The sequence below is a fragment of the Betta splendens genome, chromosome 17 (assembly GCF_900634795.4).
Source record: "Betta splendens chromosome 17, fBetSpl5.4, whole genome shotgun sequence".
Classification (NCBI taxonomy): domain Eukaryota; kingdom Metazoa; phylum Chordata; class Actinopteri; order Anabantiformes; family Osphronemidae; genus Betta; species Betta splendens.
Window position 1 is genome coordinate 15,736,889 of NC_040897.2, and position 17,351 is coordinate 15,754,239.

The following is a 17,351-nucleotide window of genomic DNA, read 5'->3' on the forward strand; positions in this document are numbered from 1 at the left end:
GAGTGAACTTTTTCAAATGTTTATCTGGTGTGAAACTGCAGGCGGGACGTCTTCAGGGAGCAGAGAGAAGTTGGGTTACGCACACTTTTAAGTGTCTCCTTGCTGCTTGGTGTGTTCCACAATGTTACTCCCGCCAACAATAAAGCGCACAGAGGCTGGTTTGCTGAGTGAGCACTTCTAGTTCCCGATTTTCCTTCTATTAAGCAAGAAGGTTTAAACTCAGATGCACTCAAACACCACTGAAAAATAACTAGCTTCAGAGAATGGTTTGATACAATTTAACCTGCACCTGAAGAATAAAAGATATATATAATGCAAACATCAACAATGCTCTATATTTACAATATTTCTCCAGTATGTCTGCTTTAGGCTTATCTGAATATCATTAATTCATGAATGATTTACATCTTGTACATGAATGAACCAAGCATCCAATCAAATCAGTCATTTAAACCATTTGTCCTGTAAAAAAAACCCTAAAACATGACGTGTTCACTGCATAAAACCTTTCTATACAATAACAAGACGTATCAATGGCTCCCAGTCATGGAGCCTGATGAACAGCCGTGCCCCGCAGCGAAACACAGGTGGTGAAATGATGTTGCCATAGGAACCCCACAAGGCTTCCACCCTGGACGTGCAGAACTCAGGCTAATGAACCTGAGGACACACAGTGGGTCAGCCTCTCGTGAACACGGCATCGGCTTCCGAAGAGACTCTAATAATGTCACTGAAACGAGCACGACTCTGAGGCTTTGGACCGTTTTCCACCAGAACTGAATCGCTGAGAGATCATGAAACTTAGTGTTAACCTGAGGCTGTGTTTAGAGAACACATCCATCCTATATTCTTCAAACAGATAGAGTCACACCAGTCCAGCACCAGAACGCTATGAAACGTGATTACTGCCTCCGCAGCACATGAAGCCAAACAACGGCAGCTGATGTCGGCCTGCGGGAGGTGATTTTACCACAAAATCACACCAGGCTGCTCTCAGAGGAATATGGAAATGGAGGAAATTGTTCTGTTTCTGTTTGCCTCACACATACTTACGGTCAGAAACGTTCGGTAATTCCAGCAAACCTCTCTTTTTATCAGTGTGGATTTGCTCAATTAAACGGAAAATCATGAAACAAGAAACTACAGACTTTTTAAAACAGCCAGAGTAAAATTTGCTCCAGCATCAAGTCACATTAACACATAGTCAGCAGCTTCAATAAGTCTGAATAGAAAACACCTGCCGAGCTCCTGACTGACGGTTGAGCCGTCAGGATGCAAACACATGCATACAATCCGGTACCATCGGACTTAGGAATGCTTAAAGCAGCTCCCTCTCTGACCCAGGACTGTAGAACGCTGCCCCCCAGTGTGCAAACACACAAACAAACACACACACACACAGCTGTTATGCAACAGCCACAGACGACGTGACATCTGAATGGGAACTGGGCAAAGTGAAGTGAAACTGTGGATTGAGTAAGCACAGCAGCACCAGCAGCTGCAGCAGTTGCTGAGTCTGAGTCTGAGTCTGAGCAGCTCCAGTCTGACTCATTACTCATGTACAGCGTGTACCTCTCCTCCCGCCCGTTATGCCCCTAATCTCATTCCCTCTCTTGCTTGTTTTTAATCTTTTGCCTTTTTGTGAACTCTTTTTTTTCTTGGCTTGTTCTTCACTGTTTTCTTCCGTATTTATTGCCCTCTCTTCCACGTTTTACATCCTCGACAACAAAGTACTCCTAATTGAAGCCAGGACCTCCCTTAACCGTACCCATTAGGTGCATTCATTTTGGGCGCACAGACAGCTCTTAGTTTACTATTATGCTGGTCTTCACTGAGGGAACACGGCAGCTCTTGGGTATTAAACACACTCTTTCCCTGCCTCTCTCTCCTACTTGCCAAGTGAGGGTGCAGCGCTCCGCCGTGTTCGCGCTTACTCAGCTGAAAGTGCGGATGCGTCTGAACCAAAAAAGCCTCTCTGCATTCCTGTGGTGGAACCTAAAGGAACATTTCAGTAAAAATCAGCCGTGCTGCCCTAATGAGATCAAGATGGATTATGAGCTGCACTCTGCTGTGAGCTGCCAGCGCCTGACACGGCTCAACATGCGCCAGGCTGCTGTTCCCCAAGATGTAAAAGGGCAACTTTTAATCTAATTTCCCCCTCGTAGAAAGGCATAATAAGTAATCGTGTTACCCATCACCCGACTCCATGCTCGGGTTATGAGCATTACTGACAGTGAGAAATGGTCCGGCTGAAATTTAACCCAGCACTTACTTCTAAAGAGAAACGTGTGTGTGTGTGTGTGTGTGTGTGTGTGTGTGTGTGTGTGTCTGTGTGTGTGTGTGTGTCTGTGTGTGTCTGTGTGTGTGTGTGTGTGTGTGTGTGACAGAGAAGGAAGAGGAAAGAGGGAGGAAATTGTCGAGAGACAATAAAAGTGAAGTCAAAGGGCATCGGTGTACGATTTCACGACAAATCAGCAGAGTCGAACAGCATTAACTCATCCAGCTGCTTCACCTCTACACCGTCCAACAGGAAAATCAGCCCCAGAGACTGAGGAAAGCATGCAAATCAAGTCCAAGGATCCTACTTCACCACTGAAAATTATATAATACAACTCCGGATAAACTTTCTTTCAACTTCTCTAGTCTCACAGTAAGTCTGTATGGCCCAGAGTCAGTATCACAGGTTGTTGGATAAGTATTAGCGGTCGTTCAGCCCAAGGTCACACTTTAAAAGGATATGTGTTTCATCGCTTGACCATTAAGCACAAAGTGCATACAGCTAAACTGGTAAAAAGAGGGAATAATATATAGAACACCTGCTGCTTTAACAGACTCACCTCAAAATAATTTAACACATTCACCGCTTCAGCACAAAGTTTAGCCGCATGTAGCCTCAGCGGCGTTAAACACCTAACATTGTTAAAAATTATTTTTTTAAAATATTAAAGCAGTTCTGCTTTTCTCTGACAGACAGACCATAATACTAAACTTTGAGATCAGAAAAATGTCTCTTTCAAACAAAAGCCCATGGAGCAGAGCTGAGTTTCTAAATAAATGTCCTGATTATGGTCTTATGGGCTCACAGCGAGTCTGTGAACACCATCAAATGAGTCAGAGGCAGATCATCAGTTGCGAAGCTTTTCCATTCGCTCCCCCTCTCCGGTCCAGTCATCCCTTCCACATCCAGGTCCCAAACACAACTTCTCTGGCACACTCATAAAGCACAATTAACTTCTTTCCATGTGTCTTATAAATATTCATTAGCTCAAGCATGTTGTCATTTTCTTCAAAATGATTGCAATCGAATTAGCATAATTAAACATTATCTATGGTAATGCTGGTGGACGAGCAGCCCCGGCGCGGCTCCCCAGTCGCGATGCCTTGTGTGTCAGCGTGGAGGAGAGGCATGATGGATAATATAATTATGTTTGGGAGACAATGGGAGCCCTGTGGTATTGTTATTAATGTTCTCGGTTAATAACGAGGCTCCTAACATGAATAGGCATGTTTGCAACAGTGTTTGTGTGTGAAGGACAGAACTAGGAGCATGTTCGTCTGTATGTGTCGATTACTGCATGTAACGGGACTATGCTGTGCAGCGTTCTAAGTGCATACAGAAAGTAGGAGAGAGTTGACCCAGCAAATGAAAGTCATGCGTATTTACTGTATGTGCGTGTGTGTTAATGGGTGCGGCGAACATATTGGTCATTTTTTAGATCGATACCAATTCCATCTGATGTTGGAAAACAAGCAGTCACGTTTTATGGTCTGGAGAAATGTATGTATCTATTAGGTTGTTCAATCTGAACGTAAAGTGCAGGATCTAACACTCATATGGTTTGAGAAAACCCTGGATCGTCTCTGCACAGTTGGAGGCTAAAATGGTGTTCCACGTATTGCAATGCTAATGCGTTATGATTGAATTTGCATGCAAATGTGAAACAAAGCGCCCACTAAACTGTGGGACCACAGCCTGCAGGGCCCTGATAATAGGCTGTCCATGGTGTGAAGAAGGCCAAACACGGGGCTTACTGGGAAAGACGTGACACGGGGCAGTCAGCGCAGACGAACTAGAGCTACTGCACTGTAGCAGCCGGGAAGCTGCGAGGAGGCGCAACCACGTTCACAGACTGAACACGTTCTTCTCTGCTGAATTACTGCGATGGTTCGAAGCTCGTTTCAAGGATTCTGGTTTTGCTCTGACAAGAAACATGCTCCTGAGGGAAACCTGTGGTATTTTTTTACCTACATGAACATTTAGACATTTAAGTATGTCTGTCTTGGCACAGATGCCTCATCCATCCATCATTTGTTACTACTAGTCCTGCTGACACATGTAGATCTAAAATTATGCCTCCTGTTGCAACAGAGTGAATCCTGGGATGAACCCTGTCTGTAAACACACGTGTTGTGCCACGTGCATGCACGAGAGGGGTGTGTCTGAGCAGCCAGAGCACTCCCTGTACGACCAAAAGCCAAGCAACTAAACAGAGACACTGGATGAGTCATAAGGGTGTGTGTGTGTGTGTGTTTGACTGTGCGAGTGTTCCCATCCATTCACCACAATAACACAGACCTCACAGGCCAGCAGCTCAGAGCCCAACCCATCCATCGCGATGACAAGCAGTGTTTACATAGTGATGGTTACTTACAGACAGACAAGCTCAGAGTGTAGTTTGATCTATGTTTTATACTTTGCGGCTATAAAAGCTGCAATCCGAAGGAGGAGCTGGCTCCAGTTATTCTGTTGATGTACTATTGAGTCTTATTTCTCTCGTCACTCCTCCTGCAAGTGGAAAAATATCTGCTATTGGGATGAGATAATGTGTCGCTGAAAGTTATCAGGAATAAATTGAGCTACAGAAGAGAAGAGGAAAGTTATGACAGCTGCGAGTGTTTCACTAGCCAGATCAGATCACTAACAGATCCAGATGCAATAGTTACAGTACAAACCCACAGCCACCTCTGAAATGTGCATCACTATGTCTCAACAAGTGCCTCCACACATACCTCCTAGAACTGTTAGCAACCAGACACAACAGTAAGAGAAACTGCTGGTGACAGAGCTTTCTAGGGGTCTTCTGCAAAATGGCATAGCTACAATAAATGAGTTTTTCTCTGCAACCACCAGGTCTATTTGAATACAATCAAATGCCATAATATAGGTGGCAGAGATGTGATGAGGTGCAAAAATTAGTGTGCTTGTTACTGATGTGATGTTTATGACTAACAAAGTAAAATTCTTCAGTTTCGTCAGAATAAAAGCACCTTCAGGATGAATATCTCTGTAAAATGAGGCGTCAGCAGCTCTAAACGTCCATAAAATCATAGTACAATTAGTAAACATTAACCCAGCAAGAAATGTTTTTCATGAAATGAAGTCAAAGATAAAATTATGAATGATTTTCAACAGTCAGATGTGGTTGTGAGTTTTTTTTAGTGTGGATATCTTTTGCTTTTTTCACTACTATCACACCTAAAATAGCAATAAAAGTGATCACTATATCCAAATAATGCTTTTTTAAGCGTATGTAGCCACATGTGAAAGTGTACAGCTCATCCAAACCTGTCACAGTCCAACCATGGGGGGTGCAGTTGCCTGCGCAGCCATATTTCTGCCTAGGAACAACTTACTGTGGTGAATGCGGACTTGTTAGAAGCTATGCAATTGGCCTGAAAACACAGGAGATTGACAGCACTGCCTGACAGTGAAAATGATCCAAACGTTTTTAGGACTTTAGGATGTGGAACGTTACCATTTGTCCAGCCAATAAAAGGCTTTAGACGGGCTCTGTGGGGTTAAAGTGTGACTGGCTAGTTTCCCAGAACGCAGGAATAACAGACAATGGGATTGGTTTGCAAGTAATATGGACTTTATATGACAATATGTGAATGTTTACACAAAGCATTTAGCTAGTGATTACCTTAGCGTTGGTCTTTCTTCGGCTCATAACTCACCACCTGCTAGCATGCTTTGGCTTATCCCTAGATTCCAGTTGAGCCGTGGTTTATTTGTGTTGCATAAAACATGCGTTGCGTGTGCTAACACACGTAGCAGTACGTGCTAACGGGTTATTGTATCAAATTTTTGTCTGTGTTTGACGCACATGATTGGCATTTATATAACGTTGAAGCCCCGACTCTGCTGTCTAATTTGATGTTAAGCATGTCTATCGTCATTTATAGTCAGTGCGTGTCCTTCTAAGCCCTTTGAGACCACATTTGGCCCCTAATTAGGAGGTGTGGGGTGCAAAAGTTATTTGGGGATCAGCTTCAGACCAAGTTTAACCAAGAAATAAAACTGTGACAAAATTAAAATTAAAACAATCTTTCTTCAGCAGCAAATGTTTCCACTTCTTTCCTTCTCTTTGAGAACATGAGGTGCAGAACATACAGATCTCGCTTCAACTCACCTCATTACTGAGCTGGTGTTGCCGCTGCAGTTTTTGTCGAGACCAGTAGCGAGACTCAAGACAAAATCATGCTGTCATTTCAACTCATGCAATTGTCACAGTTAAACGGCTGTGGCAGCTGTGACACTTTAAAACCACAGGTCAGGACTTTAATACTTGGCACTCAGACGAAAGACACAGTCCCAGCTCGTGGCCTGCGGCGCTCCCTCTGAGTTCACAGAGGGTGTAATAAAGGAAATTATACTAATAACTGGTGGGGGGATATGCATAGCGGGTTATGTAATTGTACTCCATATCAATCAATAAAGCCTTGACCTGGGAAATGAGCCCAGCATTAAGTCTGGGACTTGGTTCTTGGGCACCTGCTGTGACTGCTGAAATGAAAATGAGCATGTGGAGAGAGAGGGAGAGGGAGACGACCTGCAGCATCTGCTTCATACGTGTGCAAAGCATGATGCAGGCATCACCGGGCCGCATTACACCAACGCAAGTTCAGTGCCAACTAGACCCAAAAAAGTAACAAATCAAACACAGCAGAGGCTCACGTGTGCTCAATTTAATTATACCAATCTCACAGCCCCCAGAACAGATCATTACACCCCCCATCAGCAGCTGGATACTTAATTAGTACACTGAATTGAAATCTAATACACCAGGGCAGTACGAGCTGCTAAGTGGAAAGTCAGCAAATCAACAAAGCACTTCAGACAGGAAAAACAGAATAAACCTAGGAATAACCCTGACACACTGCACCCTGCTTTATTTGCTTTGAGCAGCTTGAAAGCAGAGATATACGAGTCAGAGAACAATGACCTCTTCTAACATGCGCTTCAATCAGTCATATCACTCCATAAGCTGTAAAAGCACACACAGATACAGCATCTTTCATTTTTTTCTCTGTCCATCACTTAACATCAGTAAAACTTTCAAAGTTATTTATATTTATTGTTTCTGCTTTAATTTTTATACTTTATTGTTCCCAGCATCTATATTTTATGTATATTTTTCCATGTTCATTAGTCTCCAACTGCTTAACTGCTCATATTTCTACAGTTTTATTGTTGACCTGTCAAATGCTCCAGCTCTCAGATTTGTTGACTGAATTTATTCTGCAGAAGTCTGGTAGAGGAACAATCATCTCCGCCCTACTGCGAGCGACCGTACAAGCAGAGATGTAAAAATACTAACTACAAAGAGGGAGAAAATGTGTTGTAGGTGGACGGGCAGGTTGTAAATGTGAATGCTATTTTATTATATATTTAATACTTCACAAAATGACACAAAAAACACTGAAAAAGCTGAATCTGCAACATTTAGGGTGCAAAGCAGTGTCTCCAAGCAGACTTCAAAACTTCATCCAGGTGGGATGAAAAAGGTCAGAACTGAAAGGTCCCGTCAGGGTGATTGTCACACATTTGAAAGGGGGGTAAACTTCTTTATAGGTCAATGAAGTGTTTCTTTAAAAGGTCAGAAATGTATGTGTTCTATGCTTCTTCACCTTCAAAAGCCCAGCTCACATCACAAGGTGATAAAGGCTTCGTCCTCATAAACGGACGGCGGCCGAGTAGAGATACGAGCCACAATGCCACGGCTCCACAAACTGTAATAATCTCCCCATCGGATGAGAGGAAGGGGGGAAATCTAATAAGCATATTAACGATGAGAGAAGAGTGAATTTTAATCACAGATAAGGATTTTATCAGCACTTTGTGGGCATGAGTCTATTCCACACTTCAGACTGAAAGAAATTACAAAGCGAATTGAGCGCGTATGAGTGAGTAGTGGTAAAAAAAAAGGCTCGTTCATTATAAACACATTAGCTCAGAATCCATTTGTTTTCCTAAAAGGGGTTCAGAGCAGAATACTAATTCAATCTGCTCTGAATAATGAAATCATTAATATACATTTAATAAAATGTGCAGCCGTATCCTTTAAAAGTTGGAGGGTTATTTTCCTTCCCCTCCTGGCCACACAGAGAAGGCCCCATGAGTCAGCTCTGTAATTAAGACACATTAACGTGTAACACCTAACAGACTGGCTCAATTACCACAACGGCTATTAAATTATATTGGAGCAAGAGGCAGTGGAAAATGCTCCTTTATGCACTAAAAGAACAGCAGGAATCATTTGAAGTACAGTCAGTTGATGCAGCAGACAAACAGGAGGGATACGGTGACATTCACAGAGCTGCCGCGAGTTTGCTTTGGTGAAGGACGCATGACATAATGGCTAACATTCAAACACACACATCTCTGTGCACTCCTGAAGCATGAAGATTCACTGTAACAGCGGAGGGACAGAGATGCTCCAGGAGAAAGAAGTTCATTAAGCACTTAAAATGAAATTCATGGGGTAGAATGTTTCCCTGGAACATCAGCCGCTGTAATTTGGGGTTTGAAGCATATTTGTGAAGCCTCAGACGTGGTACCGACATGAAGAGTGAGGGTATGTTAGAGTCATTACTGTAATAAAGGGATGGCTGATAGATAGACAGAGACATCCTTAGCCTGTGTGATGGTGCCCCCTGTTGGAAGCACATGTTATTGCAATATAATAATTCAAGATTCATAAAAAACTCCATAATTAATAATACTCCAAAATAGAGTCATATGATTTAAGGAAGTATACGAACAGTCAGACTGATTCTTTCGCTTGACTTATTCAGAACAACACAGTATTGTGTGTTATTAAGACATTTGTGCATGTTTTTTGATCAGCTGACAAAAAATGAAAACCACTCTCATGCATACAGACACATTTTAAAAATCAATTGATGCAATAAATAGGAAAGTGTTAACCTCAACCTAAGCAACAAGATCTTCAGCTGTTCCCGAGCTAATCACATCACAGCCATGAGAGGGCAGCAGAACATGACATTATGAACGCACAGGTCCACTGCACCACTGCCAACAACAAGCTACTGCAGACAAACAACCTGCTAACAACTTATTCGTACAAACCTAAAGCACTGACCTCACTGAAACCCACATGCATAACATCTTGGTGCAGTTTTCCTTACACATCACCTCATGTTATTAGTTAGTGTTACTGAAGGAAGCTGCTCGACTCCTGGATGAACTTTGGATTTTTAAATCAGACAATGATTTCACCTTGTGTCACAGTATGAGTAAGTGTTTCTGCAAACGTCCTCAGCGAAATGAAGTGCTGGAAGAAAGACTCTTTCTTCACCTCAGCGAAAACAGCTCAGGTTCAGCACAACTATAAATCTTGCTGGGACAGATATTCGCTGTGGTCCTCGTGGCTCTGAGTGCTGGCAGCATCGCTAGCTTCTCTTGTCAACCTCATCCATCTGTCAGGTCAAACTGCTAAATCTCTCACAAGACGAACCGCACACACATCAGAATGAAGCATAACAAAGCAGCGCAGGGACAGAGAGACTGAATGCCCTGTGCTGTGTCCTGTTAGCTGTCTGAAAGGTGGATTGATGTCTAAGCTAAAAGTTGTCTGGCTGGTTCAACCGCGTAGGATTAACTGAAAACAAAGGGTGTACAAATCTATATAGCTCCTAGTTTAGTGAGCAATCAGTCTAAGTCACTACACACCGTGTCTCAGACAGACATAGTATTTTTAAGATTTTACTTTGGCGCCTCTTTTCACCTGGAAATAACCCCAGTGACACACGTGTCCTCTACTGAGGCTGAGCTCTAGCTGGCTGTACAAACTGCATTTATGGTATTTCTAGAACCGAAGTTCTGCTGCTCAGATTAAAAGCCAGCCCCAGACTTTGTCCAAAACAGGGGCCAAATAGGAACAAACCCGATGTGTTGTTGTGTGGTTAGTGTTGACTTGGAAACATTTCTCAGTTGCTTAGCATTTTGGCTTCCATCTGTTGACTTTTATGGCCTGGTTGTTAATTACAGCATTATTGAAGTGGTTAAAGGTCAAAGCAGATCTTCCACCAGAGACAAGACGACCTTTAGTTATCAGGTCAATAGAGCCGTCATTGATAAAGTATCAGCAGATCTATGGGATTTTACAGACAGGTTCCAGTTGTTGGGTACTGGAGTTACTATCTGGAACTAAAATGGGATGTGGTCAACAGGGAAATACAAAGACTTTAGACGTGAAACTATTATTCATCATATTATTTAGATTTCACCTTTAAAAAGTCCACATTGAAACATCTGACACCTGTATCACTGACATGACATTGACATGTCCTAAAACTATTCTTCTGACATTTCAGTGCTTAAAATGGCATAAAAACCAACAGCAGAAAGAAAACCTCCTGCTTTCCACAGTGGGATCCAACTTGGAACACACCAGCCACAGGAAGTTATAATTTCGTTGACAGTCACATCCTCTAATTGCTAACGAGAAACAACACAACATCAAGCTAGGTCCAAACATAAGGGAAATTTATAGCTTCCTTGATTTTGTCTTGAGTCTTGCTGCACATACGCCCAAGGCCACTTCCCATGGTCTTTACTCCGCTAACCGAGCCTGACTGACAACCCAAACTGAGCATAACACGGTTTGCCAGTCTGCAATTGTCGACATCTCATGTGGTTTGAGCCGCACAGCTATATCTGACAGGGCACCAGGGCACGCTGGGCTGCAGTAAGTGCATGCACAGAAATGAGTGTGTCTGCGAGTGCTTATAATTAAAAAATGATCCAGGCGCTTGCAATTATGAGGTCCGCAGAGTGTTATTAAAGACTCATTGGGTTGGTGGTGCCCTTGAAATCACTCCCATGTGCTGTTTGTTTGCTTTAGCTACAAGGTTGGCTTGGACGGATCACTACGCTCCGGCCAAATCACCAGAAGGAGCATTTGCTTCTTTAGCACATGGGACACTGGGCTCTCTTTAGTTAGTTAGTTAGTTAGTTAGTTAGTTAGTTAGTTAGTTAGTTAGTTAGTTAGTTAGTTAGTTTACCTAAAGCACAGTAATCTGTACAACACAGCCCTATGAGCAGTGAACAAACCGTCGGCAGAGGAAGACATAAGCATCTTACTCACCTTGTTTGGGGAGTAAGTCGTTCTCCTGTCTGTCATGGCGATGAACTGGTCAATGAGCAGGTCACAGAGAGTTCCACTAGTTCCACAGAGGCGTTTTATCAGTAAAATGAACTGAGCTGATGCTGGTCAAGGCAGCAAGCTAGCTGCTGAGCTGTAGCTGCTAGCTGCTAGCTAACGCAGACCTCGATAAAAGTTTGAATTCCTCCTTTTCTCCTCTGTATTCAGCTTTATTGTCGACTTGAAGTCTAACGTGTTGTAGTGACATTTTGGCGAAAGAGCTATTGTTTTTTTTTATTAACTGTTTAAAACTTCTTGTACTTCTTGAATACCTCGAGCTAAAGCTACCGCTTAAATACTAGCGACAGGTGCCGTTGGCGCCATATCATGATTTGATTGGTGGATGGCCGAAGGGAGACGGGCTAATCACAGCTTGGCAGTGGTGTGACGTCATTTGTATATGATTGGTTAATCTTCAGTTTTAATCGATTTCGCCATGGGAAGTCAATTTCTACGGATACTATATAAACTGTAGGTGCAGTACCGTGTTTGACCACATCACTCACCACATGTTTAGGGGGGGCGCTGTTTTGCTCCTTGTGACACAGAAATAGAAAATAGTCAACATCAGCTGATCAGTTGATCAATATTGACTGCCTAAATAAAAAAAAACTTGTATTAAAAATAATTTAATTTTCTGTGTGCGTCTGTAGCTGTGTAATGAATTGATTATCGATAGTTATTGTGTGTGTATTAACTGCAGGACAGTTTGATAAAGGAGGCTGTCTTGGCCTCCAGCACAAAATGCAGCAGGTTTATTTTTTCCTGGGTTGTGGTGCATTGAGCTCTTAGTGCAGATACGCTGCAAAATAATGTGATCCCCATGTTGGCTCACTGCCACGGCAACCTGATAACCAGTCCATGTTCTCCTTTTGGACCCCTTGCTCATAAATGTGTCACTTTCCAGCGGGCGCTCTGCGAAGCCTCCATCTGACCCACGGTGCAGCCCGGGGCCGTGACATTTATGCACCCTGTGTGCCTGTCAGCAGTCACAGCTTAATCCAGGGAGGTGATAATGCAGCCTCCAGCTCTCGGTCTGCGAAAGGAATCACCATAAAGCTCCTTCCTCAAAGCCCTGAAAATTCATGGGTACATATTCTATCTTTTCCCCTCACGCTTAATGAGTTCAGCAGAGCAATCTGTCTTTCATTAAGTCACACACGCGTTTTTATTGTGGAACAAATCTGGAGTTTAGATATCAAGCAGGGTAAAAGGTAACATAACCCGAAATTAGACACTCCGACAGAAGTTGTGGGCAACACTCACTTCACTGCACCATAAACGCATGTGCAAACACCCAAAGTGTACTTTTCTATTTCTGGTGATAATTGTGGATCATATCCTCCATTTTATTTGTGTTCAATCTCAATCTGAACTCTAAGCAGAGTGAAGCCACAAGAGGGCGCAGCGTGACAACGCATAGTGACTGTGGCCCATGGATGGAGCCTATTCTCCCCTGCTTTGCCTGTACTTGTTATCTCTGGCATGATTTGCAGCTGATGCAGATGTTCCAGTTACCGTTGACTTGTGGCCTGACCTTTCTCCTGAAGGGATCCCTCCCACTGGATAACGCCTGGCCAACTCTGCAGGCCTCCGCTGTTCCGTGTCCCGTATGCAGCAGCAGCAGCAGCAGCAGCAGCAGCATCTGTTTTCTCACTCCTCACTGAATGAGCACTGACGGCGTAGACTTGTTGTGTCCAGATGTGGAGCTTTACAGGCTGAGGATGCACAACCTGGATTTAGGATGTTTAAGTTTAACTAGATGTTCAAAATCAGGTTATAGACGGATTAAATTTCCAGTGTCACAGATGAAACACAACACAGTTACCTTTTTTATCAAATGATGACTCGCTTTCATTTATCTGTGGAAAAACGACTGAACACAGTAACTGAATTCCCTGGAAAATCAATAATGTTCGTGGGAAACAATGAAGTCGGTGCTATGTGATGCCTCATTTCCACAATGTAAAATGCCCCTTTGTTGCTGCACATTTGCTTTTCCATTCAGGTCCAACCAAAGGGGACATGCTATACATGCTATACACCCGCGTGTGGAGAAAGGACAGGTGGAGCGGAACAAAGGCCCGTCTGTGTCCGCGCGATGGCAGCTCCTCCTCCGGTGACGGCTGGAGATCAGGTGAACTCCTAAACACCCAATTATTCCTCCAGCACCTTGTTCTACAGCAACAATTAACCATCGGGTCCAGTGGTGAGATTCCTGTAATCACAGGAGACGCGCCTGCCTCATGTGACAGGAGGCGATGAGCTTCTGGTAAAATACATTTGATTTCATCTATTGTTCCAACTAAATCACTGTTTTCCTGCATCTTTGGTTTTTGACGTGCTGTTTTTGTTTGTGCGGCTTCTTTGTGTCACTCTTGCAGATGTTTTGACGTAAGTAAAGCTTGATACAGTAAAATGTATTCTGAATGTGTCCAAGAGCTTTTTCAAGGTTCTCACGCGGACACAGAAATTCCTCCCTGCGACATGTGGCCCGTTTGGCCTCGACGCGCTGGGTGTTAACTGTGCAGCTGACAGTCGTGCCTGAGCTGCGGATCCGGTTCACTGGGGACGGACACAGAACAGGCCCGGCCGAGCGGAGCCTCGGCGCCGCCACGCTCAGACGGATGCCGGTGTCGCGCTCCATTTGTTGCAGGAGGGTTATGATTTGGCTCAGAGCAGCCAAGGGGCCGCTGGCACCGGAGCTTGGGCCGGCGCCGGCCCAGGTCCAGCGCCGGCCCAGGCCCGTCTCACACAGCTATTACCCGTCAGGCCAAGAGACGTATCAGGCTGCTTTGTAGATGACAGGGAGTGATCTGCATGTATCTGCTTATATAACAGCCTTGGCCTGAACATGAAAGATGACAATTAAAGCTGGAGGAGCGAACAGAGGCCGAGTGGACGCACGACGTCTGAATTCTGCAGCAGGCGCCGCTTCTCGTCCCTGTGGTCCGATGGGTTAAAAGCCTCCAGCTTCATCAAGCCATTTTAGACAAATGCCCTTTTCTGCTGCTGAACTCTGGAACTGTGCCGTTGTTCACAGTTGAAGCTGAGCTGGAAACGTGTTAATGCCCCATAGCTTCTGAATGAACCTTACTCCCGTTGAAATGTTCATGGAGGAGTTTCTGTGTAAACAGTTTAACTCGTGGCGGTTGAGAAAAAACAAGCCCACTGTTGCACCACAGTGTTATCAAAGAAGTACATAGTGAGGAGGTGATTAGTTTGTGTCCCAGCAGGGGGCGGTTTTCTGCATTCTTCCTTAAAACGGCCGCCCATAAATCAGCGCTAATGAAGTAGCTTGGCAGCATGTTGGCCGATCCCAGGATGGCATCATCACACAGCAGCATGCGAACATTCCTTCCCACTGAGTGTCATTCATCTGCCTCAGCTGTTTGTTTTAAGCGCTGCAGCGTCCGCGGCGTTGATGGTTGGCTGCAGTAACACATGCGTCTCCTCAGATAAACCTGCAGTTCCTGTGCCCGGCAGCGGAGCGGCCTGCTTTATGTCCCCTCAGCCCCGGTGGCTGCTGGGAGCGCAGCAGCCTGGTGTGTTTGTACACCCAGGTTAAAGGATGGGGCTGGAAGGAGTCATGCGGCCGGCGACCGAGTGCCAGGTCCGACTCCAGAAGCACCTGGATCCCTGCGTTCCCTCAGAAGCAGGTTTAAAATGGAGGTTTATTTCCATAAGACGCTGCTTCCGTTGCTGGTAAACTGTTTGGCTTTTGTGGCGTCAGCAGTGGTTGCACAGTGGATCATGTCCAGACATCTCTCATTCACTTTAAGGAAGAAGATGCTGTCATTTTGGCCTCCGCTGAACAAACACCATCTAGTCTAGTGCTGCATCGGAAACTGGACTGAAGCTGCATGAAACTGAAGTCGGCCGCTCCACCAGAGTCCGCGCAGCTGAAAGGACAGTGCTGACAGTCGTGCATTTACTGCTAATCAAATCACTCCCAGGGAATCAATGAGGCGGGACGGGTCGGAGGGGAATTCCTGCGCCACACGCGTCCCGCCGCGGCCCGAGGCCCCGCGGACCCGGCAGCGCCGCGACCTTGAGCAGCGGCAGCAGCTGCGGACGCCTGTGATGTGCGTCCACGCTCAGCCCCACATTTCTCCTGTTTCCCAATATTAGCGCAGGGCGGGAAGTCCATCTGTTAATAATGCACTCAGCAAATGAGCAAGAGCCGCCGCGCGACATCCAATACGCAGGAAATGTGAACAGCTGCCGCGTGCTGAAAGCAGCTCTTCAGCGCGCGGACGCGTCGGGCCCGGTTCTTCCTGCGGCCTGTAACACTAGGCCCAGTGTGGCTGCGGCCGGACGCACGCGGCGACACATGCAGGAACCCAGGCAGATGCTGACAGATGGAAAAGCAGGAGGAATGTATGGATTAAGAGATCAGCTTCTCTGCCTGCGACCCCCTCACAGCTCCGTGGACCCGTCCTGTGCCCGTCTGGGCTCTGGTTCTGGTTCTGGTCAGTCCAGAAGGCTGAGGCCGGCAGGTGGAAACGCCCTGGAGCAGATCTGGAGGCGGACGGTCGGTTTGTTTGATGATGAATGAGTGAAGCCTGACTGGACAAGCAGCGTCTTCAATGTCCTGCTTGAACCGTGTTTCTCCCCGTCCTCCCCCGTCCTCCCCCGTGCTCCCCTGTCCTCCCCCGTGCTCCTCGTTGTCCCTGTCTTCCCCATCCTCCCCCGTGCTCCCCCGTGCTCCCCCGTCCTCCCCCGTCCTCCCCCGTGCTCCTCGTTGTCCCTGTCGTCCCCCGTCCTCCCCGTCCTCCCCCTTCCTCCCCGTTGTCCCTGTCTTCCCCCTTCCTCCCCCGTCCTCCCCTGTGCTCCCCTTCCTCTCCGTCCTACCCCGTCCTCCCCCATCCTCCCCCGTGCTCCCCCATCCTCCCCCGTCCTCCCCCGTCCTCCCCCGTGCTCCTCGTTGTCCCTGTCGTCCCCCATCCTCCCCGTCCTCCCCCATCCTCCCCCGGGCTTCCCCTCTCGCCGTGGGCAGGTATTCGGGCCCACCGCCTCCCACCAACCTGGCAACCCTGCGAGCCAGAGGCCTGCGATGTTTGTGGTGAACCTCAGGAAGGAAACGATCGCAGAGCGCGACTTGTTGATAGAACACTTGTGTCCGTCAGCCTCATAAGATCTGCTGCTGTGTTTCCTGTGGCTGAATGCTGGTCTTGTGTACCGCGCTTCCCTCTGCGTGTTCTGTGTGTATCTGTCGTAGCTATTTGTGGTTGAATGTTTCCTGCACGTGTGACTGTGTGTTTTGTGGAGCAGGCACATGTGTACACAACGCTGAGTGTGTGTGTGTGTGTGTGTGTGTGTGTGTGTGTGTGTGTGTGTGTGTGTGTGTGTGTGTGTGTGTGTGTGTGTGTGTGTGTGTGTGTGTGTGTGTGTGTGATGCTAAGTCCCTCGCTGATCCTTCGTTTCCTGAATCAAACAGCCTCTGGATTCCTGGCATAAATCTGCCCGGGTGCGTTTACGTGGGCCCGGTTCTGGGCTCGGAGGGGAAGGGCCCATTCGGCCGCTGCACACAGGAAGAGGAAGACGGAGCCGTATATCCACACGCATGCATTCACTCGCTGGCCTGTGGAAATTCCAGGACGGGGGAATTCAGCAAAGTGGAGCGATAGAAGAAGTGTGAGTCTCACGGGAGTCGCGTGGGCCAGAAATCAGTTTCCACTTCAAGACAAATGACTTTCTAATGGTTCCATGTCTGTCGCTTGTCTTCACCATCAGTCTGTTCAGTGATGTGTGAGCGTTTGTGAAACCGGCGGCGACCTGCAGCTCCTCACCGACACCGCAGCCTCCGAGGATGATGGGAAACGGCTGCATCTCACCTGAGCTGGAGGTGGATGGTCACTGAGGACCTGCTGCAGGACCAGCAGTGACTGGTGGAACCGC